This window comes from Schistocerca cancellata, chromosome 3 (assembly GCF_023864275.1).
Source record: "Schistocerca cancellata isolate TAMUIC-IGC-003103 chromosome 3, iqSchCanc2.1, whole genome shotgun sequence".
NCBI lineage: Eukaryota > Metazoa > Arthropoda > Insecta > Orthoptera > Acrididae > Schistocerca > Schistocerca cancellata.
In genome coordinates this window covers 699,937,691-699,954,139 of record NC_064628.1, presented here as the reverse complement: position 1 = coordinate 699,954,139, position 16,449 = coordinate 699,937,691, and the positions used below count along the sequence as shown (strand labels likewise).

The 16,449-nt window shown below is 39.8% G+C and overlaps 1 protein-coding gene across 1 annotated transcript in view; it reads right to left on the bottom strand.

Moving 5' to 3' along the window:
• The window catches only part of LOC126176960 (ketohexokinase-like), a 120,811-nt gene extending 104,610 nt beyond the window's left edge, over positions 1-16,201 (bottom strand). The window contains exon 1 of the mRNA XM_049924169.1: positions 15,982-16,201. The gene's annotated coding sequence lies outside the window, so the exon portion shown is untranslated. The remainder of the gene's footprint in view (positions 1-15,981) is intronic.
• Between the last annotated feature and the right edge of the window lie 248 nt (positions 16,202-16,449).

Genomic DNA, 16,449 nt, shown 5'->3' with positions numbered 1-16,449 from the left:
TACCTTGCCATTAGTTATGTGATCTACCCATCTAATCTTCTGTAGCACCACATCTCAAAGGCTTCTAATCTCTTCTTGTCTAAACTGTTTATCGCCCATGTTTCATATCCATACATAGCTACATTCCATACAAATACTTTCAGAAAGGATTTCCTGATACTTAAATCTGTACTCGATGTTAACAAATTTCTCTTCTTCAGAGACACTTTCCTTGCCATTGCAAGTCTACATTTTACATCCTCCATACTTTGATCATCATCAGTTATTTAGCTTCTCAAATAGGAAAACTCATCTACTACTTTAAGTGTCTCATTTCCTAATCTAATTCCCTCAGCATCACCTGGTTTAATTCAGCTACATTCCGTTATCCTCACTTTTTTGTTGTTGATGTATATCCTGTATCCTCCTTTCAAGACACTGGCCATTCCATTCAACTGCTCTTCCAGGTCCATTGCTGACTCTTGACAGAATTACAATGTCATTGGCAAACCTCAGAGTTTTTATTTCTTCTCCATGGATTTTAATTACTACTCCAAATTTTTCTTTTGTTTCCTTTAGTGCTTGCTCAATATACAGATTGGATAATATCAGGGATAGGCTACAACCCTGTCTCATTCCCTTCTCACCACTACTTCTCTTTCATGCCCCTTGACTCTTATAACTACCATCTGGTTTCTGTACAAATTGTAAATAGCCTTTCGCTCCTTGTATTTATCCCTACCACCTTTAGAATTTTAAAGAGAGTCTTTCAGTCAACATTGTCAAAAACTTTCTCTAAGTCCACAAATGCTATATATGTAGATGTAGACCTGTCTTTCTGTAGTCTATCTTCTTTGAGAAGTCATAGGGGCAGTATTACCTTGTGTGTTCCCACATTTCTTCAGAATCCCAACTGATCTTCCCCTAGGTCGGCTTCTACCAGTTTTTCCATTCTTCTGTAAAGAATTTATCTTGCAATGTGACTTTTGCACAGTGATTTTCACATCTGTCAGCATCTGCTCTCTTTGGAATTGGTATTACTGTATTGTTCTTGAAGTCTGTGGTTATTTCACTTGTTTCATACATTTTGCTCACCATATGGAAAAGTTTTGTCATGGCTGGCTCTCCCAAGGCTATCAGTAGCTCTAACAGAATGTTGTCTACTGTCGGGGCCTTGTTTCGACCTAAGTCTTTCAGTGCTTCGTCAAATTCTTCACACAGTATCATATATCCCTTCTCATGTTCATCTACATTCTCTTCCATTTCCATAATATTGCCCTCATGGACATCTCCCTTGTATATACCATCTATATATACCTTCCACCTTTCTGCTTTCCCTTCTTTGCTTAGGCCTGGTTTTCCATCTGAACTGTTGATATTCATACAGGTGGTCCCCTTTTCTCGAAAGGTCTCTTCAGTTTTCCTGTAGGCAGCATCTCTCTTACCCCTCGTGATATTTGCTTCTACATCCTTACATTTGTCCTCTAGGCTTTCCTGCTTACCCATTTTGCACTTCCTGTCGATCTAATTTTTTAGACGTTTGTATTCCTTTCTCCTGCCTCATTTACTGCATTTTTATATTTTATCCTCACATTGATTAAATTCAATATCTCTTGTATTACCTAAGGATTTCTGTTAGCCCTCGTCTTTTTACCTTCTTGGTCCTCTGCTGCCTTCACTATTTTGTCTCTCAAAGCTACCCATTCTTCTTCCATGTGTATATACAAAGAGAACATTAGAACAATAGTTACTAAACACTGACAAGCAAAGCAATCCCACTGGGATGCAAAAAGGAATAGATGACAACTCTTATTTTTGTAATACTGTGCTCCATGGGAACATAAAACACTGTTATAGAGAATAAAAGGTGCAAGGAAAAGTCACTCAGTCTTGACCAAGAAAAGTATGCAAGATACAGTACACTACATTGTTATTTCTGTTTCATGCATCACTACGAGATTATGCAGTTTTCAAATAATTTTAAATCCCTCAAGCTGTGTTCAAACATTGTTGTTTTACTTTATACAAAGAATAAAAGCAAATGAAGTGTCTCTTAAAAAATTGCTTTGTGTGAGACAGCAGCAAGAATACACAACAGATGGTGACAGAAACACTAACTGGAGGAATCAGTTTTCAATTAAGTGTCCAGTCTTATAAACACTTTCTTTGTTAAGGTGTAAAGGTCCAAAGATTACACCAGAGACTGCTGATAAAGTTCATTCTATCTGCCTTAAACTGACAGTGGAAAACTAAGGCTAGAGCAGTTTTAGTAATCACTACACAACCAGGTACATCCCATACGGTTTCATTTTGCCTTTTGCAACCACCTGGGTCCTTGGAGGCTGCAGGTGCCCTGTCCCTTTTTGCTTAATAAATCTGCATCTACTTTCAGCAGTGGCCTACGAATATCTCTCATTGTACATTTTAAACAAGCACAGTGTGATGTAACAGTATGATTCACCACCTTTTTTAACTGCAATCACAACTGACAATGGTAAGGTCAACAAAGGCAACAAGGTATGTCTCATCTACTTTGAAACCCCATTTACAATAAAAAAAGGAAGGAAGATTATTGTTTAATGTCAAGTCAATGATGTCATTGGAGATGATCAAGAGACAAGGATGTGGAATAAAATTGGCTCTGCCCTTTTCAGAAGAACAACTTGGCTTGAGCAAATCAGGGAAATATTAGATTGCCATCATGTGGCTGGTCAGACAAGAATTTGAACCCCACTCTTCCCAAATAAAAAGCCTTTGTTCACAGTTCCACCACTTACCTTGAGACATTTGCAATGCTGTGATCTGAACAGTTTTCTCCTAAACATGAAGCCTGTAACACCTGTGGCTGAGACATGAATATGCATCTAGTAGCAGTATAACTATTTTTCACCCACTTTTGAGATATAGTAACAACAGCACCATACAATCAGCCAGAACATTATGACCACCTGCCTAATAGCTGATATGTCCACCTTTGGCATGGATAACAGTGACAACGCATCATGGCACAAAAGCAATGAGGCCTCGGTAGGTCACTGGAGGGAGCTGGCACCATGTCTGCACAGACAAGTCACAAGGTTCAGATCTGGTGATTTGGTGGCCAGCACATCGATTGGAACTCGCCTCTGTGTTCTTCAAACCACCCCATCATAATCCTGACTTTGTGACATGGCACATTATCTCAGAGAAAAATACCACTTCCATCAGAAAACATGATCGTCATGAAGGGGTGTATGTGGTCTGCAACCAATGTACGATACTCTTTGGCCATCATGCCTTGCATGAGTTCCACTGGACCCATGGATGTCCACATGAATGTTCCTCAGAGCATAATGGAGCCTCTGCTAGCTTCTCTCCATCCACAGTACAGGTGTCAAGGAGCTAGTCCCCTGGAAGGTGACAGATTCACACACTCCCATTGGTATGATGAAGAAGGTATCGGGATTCATCAGATCATGCAATGCTCTGTCACTATGCTAACATCCAGTGGTGATGGTCACGTGCCCATTTCAATCATAGTTGCCAATGTTGTTGTGTTAACTCCGGGACATGCAAGGGTTGTCAGCTAAGGAGGCCATCATTAGGAGTGTTCAGACACACTTCTGCACTGCTCAGCATTAAAGTCTGATGTTACCGGTAGTTCTGTCCTGTTTTACCAGACTGCTCAGCCTATGACATCCGATATCTGTAATGAGGGGTGGCTGCCCAATACCGCGATATGTGGACATGGTTTCACCCTGGTTTTGTCACATTTGGAAGACACTCACCACAGTATTACTCGAACACTCAACAAATCGTGCCAAGCCTTTGGGCCATCACAATCTTCCCTCGGTCAAACTAAAATGCTTCACTCTGCTTCCCCTTTCTACACACAGACAGCATGCTCATTGATACTATATGTACTGTGTGTATGTCTGACTAGCAGTCATTCCTCGCCAGGTGATGCTGCCGTCGCCTGAGTGTTTTGTATTGACAATAGATCAGTGATCATAATGGCCTGGCTGATCTGTATACAAAAACTAAATGAAATTTGCAGTTTCCTTTCTCAATCAGTCCAATCTTCCCTTTCTCTAATTTGCTGAAAACAGCAGCTATCCCCATTCTCCACATGATGTGTCAGTCGAATATACAGACAGTATTTATATACTATCTTTTATGACACACATTCATTGTGGCCTAAGTATGTTGACTCTCACATCAAAGGAGTGATTCATGGAACCAAAACAGAACAAAATATCTGTAGAACACATATTTGCAAATAACTGTTACTTAATTTGGCTGTACAATTTAGTGTTCATAATGTACAGTACCGTACTACAGTAGACACTTCAAATGTCTGAGCACCAATGAATGTGGCATGGTAAGGCATGAACATGAACAACTGTAGTCACTATTTTGGCTCCTGCAGAGGCATAATAGTTACTGATATAACTGGAGTAGTGTAATCCATTGTATTAAGATCAGATGAATGGGCAGGCCAATGAACTGGACCTTAATACATGGACCACCATCTTGGGGAGGTGGTGTCCTAAAACCAAAATCCATCTGAAGTGTGCTCAGGCCTCATAATGCATGAACCACATAGTATGGTCAAATACTAGGCATTACATTTTCGTTATCACAGACATAACATTCAAGAAAGGAAGTAAGCTAGCCCATTAAGTCATGGGATCGGCTGGTCAGGCAATTGAGGATAATGGCATACTGCACGTTGAATCCAAGTCAGTGTACCTATCAGCAACAGCCATACCACAGTGTTACTGCCTGTCCAATGTTAGTCTTACATTTGTGATGTTCATGATGCCATATTATCCAAATGTGTCTTCATCACTAAACAAGACTTATATCGGAAACATCACTGTGTTAGTGGCCATGTAAAGGAACCCCTAACAGAATTTTTAGCTGTGGCAGGAAATCAGCATTGCTTAATCTCTTTACCCTGTGAGTTGGTATGGGTTCAGGTCATAGTCGCGTAAAACAAACCACCAACCATGTGATTTATGTGCATGTGTGTACTTATGTTTTTTATGTGCTCTTCAATCCAAAGCATGGTTTGATGCAGTTCTCCATGCTATTCCATCATTTGCAAGTGTCTTCATCTCTGCATAACTACAGCTTACTGCATTCAAGCCTTGGTCTCCCTCTACAATTTTTAACCCCCAATATGTTCCTTGACAACCCAGAATGTGTCCTACCAGCTGATCCCTTCTTTTATGATTAAATTATGCTCTGTGCAGCATTCTACCAGGCAGCTTCCTCTTTAACTCCTTTTCTACAGTATGTGTTCTACTATTTTTCCTTCTCTTCCTTTTCCTACTACCAAGTTCCAATCAACCATCACAATTAAATTTTCATCTCCCTTAACTAGCTGAGTAATACCATCATTCATTCTTTCAATGTCTTCATTATCAGGGGAGCTAGTTGGCATGTAAACTTGAACATCTGTGTTGGGCATTGACTTCATGTCTATCTTGGCTATGATAATGCATTCACTATGCTGTTCATAGTAGCTACCAGTGTTATCCCTATTTGATTTTGTATTTACAACCCTGTACTCACCTGACAAGAAGTCCTGTCATCAAACTTCACTAATTATCACTAAGCCGGCCGCGGTGGCCAAGTGGTTCTAGGTGCTTCAGTCCAGAACCACGCGACTGCTACGGTCGCGGGTTCGAATCCTGCCTTGGGCATGGATGTGTGTGATGTCCTTAGGTTTAAGTAGTTCTAAGTTCTAGGGGACTGATGACCTCAGATGTTAAGTCCTATAGTGCTCAGAGCCATTTGAATTATCACTACATCTAACTTCACCTTATCCATTTGATCATAAACTGCAGCAAATTTCATGTGTTATTTTTGTTATCTGTTTTTAAAAATGTTCTTGATACAAGCATGGCGATTTATATCCAATGCCATTTTCATGACCGTACGTGAACGGCATGTTGCCTTCTTTTTGTATGAAGAATTCACTATGTTGCAGCATTCATTACCTGCAGCACTAGGGAACTGTGTCATGTACAACATATGCTGTTAATGTCAATTACCACAAAAGCCATTGGTGTTATACACCAAGTCTCATTGGTATACTGTAGTTGAATTGATGCAGCCATCTCGGCAACAAATATACCACCATAGTACATCATGGTAGAAATACATGGTACCATATTTTGTGCAATGCCCATATCACACTCCCAGTGTATTGTTTGTCACAGCACCATTTTGCCATATTTCATTCTATATGAATCACTGCTGTTGGGCATTACAAATATTTAGTAACACATTATATACTGCACAAGACTACTATTGTAAAATTAGAAAAACCTGGACACATACAGAATCATACAGACTGTTTTAGCACAAAGTATATGTGGAACAGTATGGAGGATACCAAACAATAGTGATACGCTGTATCCTCCTCTCATTTGTGATGAGAACAATGAAGATGAAGATTTTAGTGGCCTGCTGATTGTCTCTTCATAAAGTTCACTTTGAGGAAGTATATAATTCAGCATCTGAAAAATAATTTCACACCAATGCTGCAAAAGCTCCATTACTGCCATGTCCACAGCCATTTAGGCTACCATACATATTTCTGCAGCCAGTGGGTTCCCATACTCCTGACATCTGTCAGAACCAGCCAGCATCCCTCACAGGAGGCAACAGCCTTGCTACCAGCAGAGTGCACTTCAGCAACTGTGGTGTACCATCAAATCATGTGCTTTATGCAGGTATCCATTTGCCTGCCTACCGTATTTACTCGAATCTAAGCCGCACTTTTTTTCCGGTTTTCGTAATCCAAAAAACCGCCTGCGGCTTAGAATCGAGTGCAAAGCAAGCAGAAGTTACGAAAAATGTTGGTGGGTGCCGCCACAACTAACTTCTGCCGTCGAATATATGAAGCGCTATGCAGGCATGTTTTGTAGGCACAAAGATAAATACTGGCGCCAAAACCTCTGCGTCAGTAACTAAATTAAAAAAAAAAAAAAAAGTGGAAGACGAGCTTTTTTTCTCCGCCGCGAGATTCGACCACTGCATTTTCATACATTATCCAATGAAGTAAATACAAATTCCGTATTGTTCATCTTCGAATGTAGCACAATTTCAGTGTGCTACGAAAATCTGAATGGCAAGACTGTTTGGGATGTTTGTCAATATGGCCAACTCTACGTTCTGAATTTTTTCCTATCTGTGAGAAGAGATGGTTGTTAATAGGAACCTGATGAAATTTGAATCACATACAGTATTCTCTTCACCATAAGAATAATACGAATGTAAACATTTTGCCTTGTATTCTTTCGTGTTTGCTGCTATCTCATTTAAATCCTGTCTGCCTAATAAACTACGAAACTAGAGAGAGACAACAGCAAACGCGGAAGGATATACGTATCGCGTTATCTTTATATTCGTATTATTCTTATGCCTAATAGTGATACAGTCAGAAATGAAGCACGGCAAGTGACTAGATTTTTAAATCTAAGATGACTCTAATTTCTGTGCAGAATTTGATGTAATAAAGAAGCGGCCGCAAAGATTTTCAACGAAGAAAAATTTTCGCCTAACTCTCGTTCAGAACATGTTCTATCATACGCAGTCTATTATTTGATTCTTGTTGATCATTATCAAAGAAAGCAGCAGTGTAAGTAACAACAAATAGCAGTCTCTTGCCATTGTTTCGCTAATGAGACGATTCCTCTCTCTTTTTTTTTTTAATTGTGCGCGGCGGTAGCGCGCACAAAAGCAAGCCATGCCGCGAGCCGCGACAGGCCGTAAACACACACTATCAGAATGCAACAAACAATGCATGACACAGTTCAATAATGCATTTTCAGCTTAAGAGTGACGCAAACACCTATAACAAAGAAAACGGCACTTATCAGATCAAAGCAAAATAAGCAATCGATTCAAACCAGACGAAGCACGTGAAAAAGGAAGGATACCCGTATAAATACGGACGGAGCGCCTGACGCATAGCAATGGATACCTGGTAAAGCTTAACTGCTAAGCTTACGACTCGAACCAAACTACTGTAGCTGTATCGTCATTCATTCGACCTAAATTGTGTCTCATATTACAATGGACCAACTTTGTTTCGATTTGGAGGTGCGGCCTAAAACTTTTCTCTCCCCTTGAATTTCGAGTCTCAAATTTCAGGTGCGGCTTAGATTCGGGAAATTTTTTTTTCCTTTATTTCGAGTCTCATTTTTCAGGTGCGGCTTAGATTCGAGTGCGGCTTAGATTCGAGTAAATACGGTATTTGGTAATGACTGGTAGATCAGCATTCACGTATGCTCTGGGCCTAACACTGACTCCACTCAGCAGCCCATCCATTGGAACACAAGCAACTGCTCTGTGTACACTCTGGGCTTTACTCTAGGTGTGCCCATGTGGCTCATAAATCAGAGAAAGTGCTCTCCCTCTTAGCTTTATGCTTACTACACCCATGTGGCTTATCCAACAAAGCATGAGCTACCCCACAGTAGCATCTGATAGTAGTTCTAATGTTGACCTGGCTATCAGCCAAGGCCATGTGTATTCAGTGAACTTACTTGCTAAATGTTATTTCTTCTCATAACTCACTAATGAATTACTGCTGCTTGCTAAGTCTTCTCGCTCCCAGAACCTCGCTTGAGAACTGGGCTGTTACTTGCAAAGTATTATTTGTACTTGTAACTGAACCAAGAATTGACAAATGTCATTGTAGCCTAATTATGCTATCTTCAGAAATCTTGTATGTTTTCTGTGTTGTACTACTCCTAATAAAGAGTACCTGTTCTTGTCCAGTTAGGAGCCCAGTTATTCCATGTGTTCCATGCTGTCGGACACATCAAATACTTCCTTGGTGTCACTTTCCAATGTTACTCAACTATTTCTTGTATCACAAGTAACAGGACCATCTTATGAGCTACTGAACTTAAAGTCTTCATTTTTCTCTTATATTCATCAATAGGTATTTACTGTTATTGACTAAAAATTTGATGCTAAAACAGATATCACCAAGCAGATACAGATTATCCTACAGTGTCTTCTATGATGGATTCTTGGCTAAAAAGGTCTCAGTTACCTTGCTGCATCAAATGCGGATAAAATCTCAAGCTATTGATGACTGCCTACATCATTGTCATCTGGGGCTAAGTCTGAATTTTGTGAAATTGGCAAGAATTCCAGTTAATATATGCTATGGGAAGCAATCCTGGAGTATTAGTCACCTGTGCATACAATGTAAATGCCACGGGAATGCGGTCACAGGAAAGGATGAGAATAACATCTGCTCAGATAAATCCAGGGATGTATTTGATTATACAAATCTAGAAAATTTCAGGCACCCATCTGGTGGGGTTGATGATGATGATGATGATGATGATGATGATGATGATGATGTAGTATACAGAGAAGTTGCAGCATTAGAAAATTGCAGCGAAATGCAGGAAGATCTGCAGCGGATAGGCACTTGGTGCAGCGAGCGGCAACTGAAACTTAACATAGACAAATGTAATGTATTGCGAATACATAAAAAGAAGGGTCCTTAATTGTATGATTATATGATAGCTCAACAAACACTGGTAGCAGTTACTTCTGTAAAATATCTGGGAGTATGCGTACAGAACGATTTGAAGTGGAATGATCATATAAAAGTAATTGTTGGTAAGGCGGGTGCCAGGTTGAGATTGATTGGGAGAGTCCTTAGAAAATGTAGTCCATTAACAAAGGAGGTGGCTTACAAAACACTCGTTCGACCTATAATTGAGTATTGCTCATCAGTGTGGGATCCGTACCAGGTTGGGTTGACAGAGGAGATAGAGAAGATCCAAAGAAGAGTAGCGCGTTTCGTCACAGTGTTATTTGGTAAGTGTGATAGTGTTATGGAGATGTTTAGCAAACTCAAGTGGCAGACTCTGCAAGAGAGGCGCTCTACATCGTGGTGTAGGTTGCTGTCCAGGTTTCGAGAGGGTGCGTTTCTGTATGAGGTATCGAATATATTGCTTCCCCCTACTTATACCTCCCGAGGAGATCACGAATGTAAAATTAGAGAGATTTGAGCACGCATGGAGGCTTTCCAGCAGTTGTTCTTCCCGCGAACCATACGCGCCTGGAACAGAAAGGGAGGTAATGACAGTGGCACGTAAAGTGCCCTCCACCACACACCATTGGGTGGCTTGTGGAATATAAATGTAGATGTAGATGATGATGATAATAATAATAATAATAATAATAATAATAATACTAAAATACTTTATTCAGCACCGAATGATTCATTTATATGTTCAAAAACAGGTTACAATTCTTGACACACAACACAATAATACATTTTTCTGAATATGTCATTGATTAACAAAATTATCAGATTACAAATAAAATGGTTTGCTTAACACTATTTACGTATCTTTTCAAAGTACTCCTTATTCTGCTTGTTAGTGTACAAGGGGCTGCTTTTATTTTGTTGTCAAACCTAGAAAGTGGAGCCAGTCCTTGTGGTGTCTATTCTATTAGTCTTTTATTGTTCAATAGATTGTGATACTTTGGATTTTCATCTTACTTATGGAACTAATGCTCCACTGCTTTGCAGATGAGCTAAGTCTACTGTCGTTTTAGAAGCATTGATTTGCCTGTATTCTTTCAAGCTGCCTAAGATTAAAAAAATGATTGTGAGTTTTTCATTCTCATGCCGCTGACCAGATTATAACTCTGAGGGGAATTTGGAAGCAAGCGACCTCCAGCTGATGGACTGCAAAGCGGAGCACATCGCAATAACAAAGCACGCCATTATGGGATGTCTTCCCGTGCACCGCCATTTAGTTTGGTGGCGCTCTGCATTTCCGAGCCTCCTCCGAAGAATAGTACCATACCATAATACCTTCCCTCTAGTCCATGACGTAATAAGATTGAAACACCTGCTGAAATAAGCACTAGATTGTTGATGATTAGCACCCCCGACGTGACGTCATCTCCCAAGCGCAGTTATGCATTATCTTCTTGGAAATATAGTTAGCAAGAGACTTCCACCCTAATGAATAAAAGTTTTTATTGTACAATGTCGTAGTAGTTCATACCACCCACCGTCCCCCTTTTTTTTTTAGCTCACCCTATTACTTCATGGATTTTGGGAATTTTGTAGTAATTAACTCCCACGAGACAAAATTGCCCCTATGCAGACAGAGCACAGTTCCTCCCTCGCCCATGCATTGCGCTGGATTACTACCCTTGCTCTGAGTCGCTTGTCTGTTCATTCCAACCTCAACCATTACTTTGTACCTCCCTCCTCCACGGCCGTGTGCCTTACACGGTGCGGTTACTGCCCGCAGAGTGCCCAGCTGATCTGGTTATTCTTTCAGTCTTTGCTTTCATAAATTGATTGCCTACCTATCTCTTTCATCTATACTTCATTGACACTTCACGATGAGGCTCGCCTTCTTCTGCACTCTTGTTGGCAGCCAGTGGTCCTCTCGCCATTCCTCATCCCTTGCACATGCCTCTCCGCTCTTACCCCTCCCGCAGTGTCATACAAAGCATCTTTGACACCCAACTCTGATATGGACCACCCTCTGTGACACATACCTAACATTGCTGTGAAGCACCCTCTGTCATATAACTTGACACAAAGCACCCTCTGCCACAAATAATAACCCCCTCCATCACCCAACTAGAGAGAAGCTCCATTTAAGTTTGTCGACATCACGTGCATATCTCTCCTTCCCTGCCGGACAAGCCTGCTCTTCTCCCGTTAGTCAGAAGTTTGTTTACATACAGTGCGTGTGCCTCTGTCGCACAGAACCACATTCTAGCTCTGAATCTTTTCGTAGTTTGTGAACTGATTATAAACTCAATGGATTCTTTCCCCTTTTTATCTGAAGTTTTATGAATAGGATGAGGATAATGTTAAATGATGTATTCAAGTCAAGCTAGTGACAGCACATCAGATGCTCTGGCTATTCTATGTCACAATTTTTACAGTTGAAACTAGTAAGTAATTTTGACCTAGGTGTAATATTTCACTGTCTTCTTCGCTTTCTGTGTGTTCATATTTATTCCAGTATGCCATGTTTTGAAGGACGATTGCTCTATGAAGTGATTTAAGGTACTTTAATGTGAGAAGGTAGCATTTTGGTAGTAGATAGTCATGGGTTTTGATGTGTAGCCTTTGTTATCCCCTGAATTCATCCATAAGTCCAGTATTTTACAAGAAAACTTTTGTACCTTGTATTTTAACATGAGTTAATGTGGTTAAAGATTTTCATGTGATTTATGGAACATCATCTCTTCAGCTTGCTAACTGCATCCTCCATTCTACTGAAATGTGTTAATATTTTGTAGCCTGTGAAACTTTGCACAACTATTACCCGTAACTAATATGTGGTGGATATATCACAATTTTACGTTTGTTATCACTCTTTTTAAATATACTTCACCCAGTTTTTACCCAAGTCAGATGCTAACAATTGCATTAAGTTGATTTATTATGTTGTTTACCCAAATACTTTGATTATTCTAGAACTGAGTATTCTCTCATGTTGTTGATGCATTTTATTTTTGGTATTAGTTCCACTATCTAGCAATGAGATTAATATTTGCCAAATAATACAAACAACGCCTGTAAATCATTAAAAGATCAGTGCTGATTCAGTTCGGCCACCATCTACTCCCTATGACAATGAGTTTGTACTGCAACAGCAGATAACAACAGATTTTTTTCCTGAACCTAATGGAAACCAAAATAGTTTATTTCTCTTTTGTGAAGCTTTCTGGTATGATTTTAACATCGTATGTTTTAAGATCTGATTACATGGACAGTGATAATTTCAACCATTCTAGGCGATTTTGTACTGTAATTTGAATAGTTTATTTTTTACTATTTTCTTAACTCATGAAATTTGATAAACATGACTATATGTTAGTTCCCTCCTGCTTACACTAAATGAAACACTGTAACAGATCCCTCCCATAATATTAAGGCCCCTAATAGGGTAACTCTTCTTTCTGGGGAGTGACTGACGCTGTTTTGTTAACAATGTTTGTCACCACTTCTCTGGAAGGGGGAAGGAATGTACAGGGTGGCAGCCAGTCAAGAAATATTTTAGGGGAATTGGTTAAAAAATTTATTTCAAAGGCCCAGTGAAGTCTTTACAAGTTTTCTCCCAGAGTATCTTACACTGTACCTACATGACACAAGTTGCCTGTCCTTCAAAACCGAGGCAGTTCTGTCCAGTTAAAGCTGCTGACAAGAGACACCCTGAGACCTCTGTTGAAACTGCTAGTGAATTCATGCTATTGGTTTTAGCCAATAGTGTGCGTGGGATACAGGTCACATGTGTGGATGGTGGAGTGTTCTGCGGTGCAGAACACAGTTGCCTCTCTGTCTTGTAATCCAGACCTTGAGCAGAACAAACGTCTTTTTGGAAGGCAGAGTAACTGGTAACTTCCGACCCTAGGCGTGACACTAGTACACCGTACATTGAAATATATCCTCTTTATTGTACCTAATTTCCTGTTTAGTCATTTAATGGCAGCCCTGGCTGCCCACTCCTAAATCCTGACTGCTCGACCTCCTGCATACTGTCATCACAATGCAGATGTAACAACCTTCTCCCCCCTTCCCTGACCATATACATTACCATTGGTGACTGAAGTGGGATCATATACATTAACATTGGTAACAATAAACAAAATGTATTTCAGATGATTTATCCCTACAGTGTTAATAACCTTGTAACATTAATTGAGTTTCCTCATGATATTGTACCATCTTCTTCTTATATTCTATACATGTATAGTGTCTCCCACCACGATTTCTGTCTGTATGTTCAGGCTAATCTCAGGAGCTAATGTAGGGATTTTGATACAGTTTTCACTAATAGATAGAATGATTCATGAGGAAAGTTTCTGCATCTAAATTGTAAATATTTCTTGCAAATTGGCTCCAGCTGCTGTGAAAGTGATACTATTGCCACATAGTGGTGATTGGCAGAACTCCAGTGGAATCATCCATACAAGCAAAAGGCCACCCATATCGGAGCCAGCATGCAGTGCCAATGATGCATGGCAGAGGATGCTTCATACTGATGTTGCAAGGAAGAGGGTGCTGCATACCTCTTTTAAATGACAGTGTGTGCACTCTACCAATGTTGCATGCTGGAAAATGCTTCACTCTGCATGGCAGAGGGAGCCACGTACCACTGTTGTGTGGCAGAGTGTGCATCTTACCGATTTTGCGTAGAACATGATGCTTTGTATTGTTGTGTGACAGAGGGTGCTTTGTGTCAAGTTATATGACAGAGGGTACTTCACACCAATGTTAGGTATGTGTCACAGAGGGTGCTCCATATCAGTGTTGGGTGTCAAAGATGCTTTGTATGACACTGCATGGCAGAGGATACTATGTACCATGATGTGTGGAGAAGGGTAGCTTCAGACTGATTGTGCATGATAGAAGGTGCTTCGTGCTGTATGAAAGTGATGATATTGAGTTACCAACGTTGTTCCCTGTATTTTAATCATAACTCTATGCAATGGCCCATAAGCAAAGTTATTGCTTTGCCAGGCAAGTTGACCGCCGTACATACTTAGTGTTGCAGTGCATACTGGGGTAGGTTGCTAGTGTCACATAAGTGACTCACAGTAACTGTGATACACTTCTCTTTGTATGTCTATAGGAATTTAATCTGATTAAATGTAAAATCAAAAGATAAGCTACTCAGTTTGTTTGCTAGACAGCCTGCATGTGCCTTTCAGTTTAAATTTGTGGGCCAAAGACTTCGCAAGGCTTGCTTCCGTCATCTCCTGAACACACTTAAGACTTTGTATGTTTTATTTATTTTACGTCCTCCAATATTGACATTTTAAAATTTATTTCCAGCAATCAGAGAAGAAGCTGGTATCAAATGAACTATATATTATGAAGACGTAGAAGTAAATGGTTGTGTTTGCTGCGATAATTACTCTTTACTTACTTGTCAAACGTGAGTTCATTGACTTTACTAGTTTTTCGAGCTATTACACGGCCGCGGTTGCCGCAGCACACTTCGTGTGTGTGTGTGTGTGTGTGTGTGTGTAATTGTTAGCATCAACTTTTGTTGCCATACAAAATTCACCACTTTCCATCCAGGTTGGTTTTCTTCGTTGTCTTTTATTCTTCTGTTTCTCTTCATTAGAAAATTCAGCAGCCTCTGCTTTTAGAAATTCTGTTAATTCTTTATTTTCATCAGATTCACTCGACTCTTGACTTTCTCTGGAATCGAGAATGCCAATTTTTTCTTGAGTTTGACTTCCTCCAGAAGTGTACAATCTAGGAGATTTCCGTTGGTCATCTTTAGATGAATTCGGATCATTAAATTCTTCCTGAGGGACTTCAAATTCAACATGATCACTATGTAAATCACAAACAATTTCTGGCTTAAATTTCACATCGTGACTCAACACTACTTTTCTTTTAGATGGAATCCAAACTCTAAAACCATCCTTGTCATTAACATATCCAACAAGTCGTCCAAAAACTGCCTTATCATCAAACTTGGAACGGAATTGTATGTTAATGTGAACATAGCAGCCTGTGCCAAAAATTCTGAGATGATCAAGTCGTCCTACTGGTCGATTAAACCATAGTTCATAATGGGGTTTTATTTTCAACTGAAGATTTTCCAGTACGATTTATTAGGTAGACTGCTGTGTTACATGTCTCTGCCCACAACCCTTTAGTTAATTTTCTCGGATTTAGCATTGACCGGGCAGCTTCAACAACGGTCCTATTTTCCCGTTCGGTCACACCATTTTGTTCAGGAGTGTAAGGAGGAGGGATCAGTAGCTCTATTCCCCTGTCTGCAAGCAGTTCACTGACATTCTTATTATTAAATTCTTTGCCACCATCACATCTAAATTGTTTAACAACATGTCCATTAGTTCGTGCTTCATTTAAAAACTGCTTAAACACAGTACACACCTCACTTTTGTGTCTTAAAAAGAAAATTCGACGAAATTTACTAAAATCGTCTTTGAAACATACATAATAATGCTTACCTCCAAAAGATTTCGTGCTCATTCGTCCATTGACATCCGCGTGGATTAATTCACCAGTACTGATAGCGCGTATTGTTCGTGTTTTGAATGGCAGCCTATGCATGTTTCCAACCGCACAGCCGTCACAAAATTCACTCTTGGCATCTTTCACATTAATGTTTATTCCTTTTAAAATATTCTTCACATGTTGTTTATTTTGATGACCAAACCTTTCATGGTACACTTGCAATGTTTCGGATGAAGTCATCAAGTTCACATGATTCATTTTTGCTTTTCTAACACTACGTATGTTCAACACATAAAGTCCATTTTTCACATAACCTGTCATAACAACATTGCCATTGACTTTTTTTCGAACATAGACATTATTATAACTAAAATTAGTACTGTAGCCTCTGCAGGCAATGGCTCTCACAGAGAACAGACTAGCACTTGCATCAGGAACGTACAAAACATTGTCCATTCTAG